Here is a 1,371-nt window from a genome sequence, read left to right on the forward strand (position 1 = left end):
CCGCCTCCCTGTCGTCCCGCTCGCCCCTCCCCTCGGGGGCAGCTGGGCAGAGTGCGGAGCCCAGGACCCCATAGCCCTCCCCGCCCCCGTCTCCCAGCAACAGGTCCTGGATGGGGCTCCGCTGACTGCCCGCGCCCAGGAGAGACTTGGTACTGGCACTCACAGCGCCCGGAGGGGAGGGGAGCGGGGGTGGGGGAGGGGGCGGGTATGGCTGGGGCAAGGGGGCATGCCCAATCATCCTCCCTTTTCCCACCCACCCCCTGCCCTCTGCAAGGACTGCTGCTGGATTTCCCAAAGCCATTTCCTGAATCCCAGTCTGAGCCGGCTCCACGGTAGGGACCTGGGAGCCCAGGGCGGAAAAAGGCTCCCCAGGAACCCTCCAGGGGTAAGTGTTGCGACTCACCGGGGCAAGGAGATGGGATGCAGCGAGGCAGGAGCCCTAGGGCTGAGGTTTATAAGCGTCCCTGGAGGGAGGAAAGAGCCCCTCCCAAGCCCGGAGGTGTCAAGTTTCCGTCGTGCATTCTGAAGAGAGGAGCACGCCCAGTCACGCCTCCCGCCCGGCCCTCCCCACCCCAAGCAATCAAGCCTGGAACCCGGGCCCCACCCAACGCAGCCCACCGCAGCCTCCCCTTGGTGAAGGGGAGGGCCCGCCTGGAGCTGCCTGGCCAGATCCCATTCAGCAGGCATCCTGGGGTCCCATCCCTCCCAACACGGGGAGCCTGCTGCCCCACTACACCCGCCCCGTCTGATCTGGAGTATATATGTTGGGGCGTGGGGAGGCCACTGTAAATTAAAAGAATCAACTGAGGGAGCTCGGCACTGAGAGGTCCCATCTAAGAAACACCACAAGAGGGCCCCTCAGAATGGGATCCCACCAAGGACCCTGCAGCCCTAGACCCCTACAGAGGATCCAGACTGAGACCCCACAAACAGAGGGGGACCCAGGCCGAGCCCCCGATAGAGGAGACCCTGGATTGAAATCCCGCAGTGGGGTCTCAGGCTGAAACCCCTCGGGGAGACTACCAAGACTAAATTATTCACTGAGAAGTTCCCTCGCTGAGCCCCTCAGCCAGGTGCGTGTACCTCTTCCTGGTCTAGCAGCATACCCAGTACTGCGGGAGGCCGGGGGAGCCGAGAAGGCCTCTGAGTGTTCCTTCTTCCCAGGACCTTTCCCACCTCCCTTCCTCCTGGGCCCTGCCTTTTGGGACCCAGCGTCGGGGGAGGCAGGGTAGACTGGAGAAGAGGACACAGGCCAGCCTGTTCCAGCCCAGGAGACAGAGGGCGCCTCTGTCCACTCCTGGCCCCTTGCCCCACTGGGTGTCTGTATGTGAAGGGGTGGAGCCAGTGGGGGGTGTCGGCGGGGCGGGGGGG

At 64.7% G+C, this 1,371-nt stretch overlaps 2 protein-coding genes across 2 annotated transcripts in view; one reads left to right on the forward strand and one right to left on the reverse strand.

The window, feature by feature from the left end:
* S100A13 (S100 calcium binding protein A13) overlaps positions 1-421 on the reverse strand; it is an 8,457-nt gene extending 8,036 nt beyond the window's left edge. Inside the window, exon 1 of the mRNA XM_007464376.1 lies at positions 404-421. The gene's annotated coding sequence lies outside the window, so the exon portion shown is untranslated. The remainder of the gene's footprint in view (positions 1-403) is intronic.
* Positions 422-1,180: 759 nt separating this feature from the next.
* S100A1 (S100 calcium binding protein A1) overlaps positions 1,181-1,371 on the forward strand; it is a 3,675-nt gene continuing 3,484 nt past the window's right edge. Inside the window, exon 1 of the mRNA XM_007464377.1 lies at positions 1,181-1,371. This exon is cut by the window's right edge and continues 98 nt beyond it. The gene's annotated coding sequence lies outside the window, so the exon portion shown is untranslated.

This window comes from Lipotes vexillifer, unplaced genomic scaffold (assembly GCF_000442215.2).
Source record: "Lipotes vexillifer unplaced genomic scaffold, Lipotes_vexillifer_v1.1 scaffold854, whole genome shotgun sequence".
Lineage (NCBI taxonomy): Eukaryota > Metazoa > Chordata > Mammalia > Artiodactyla > Lipotidae > Lipotes > Lipotes vexillifer.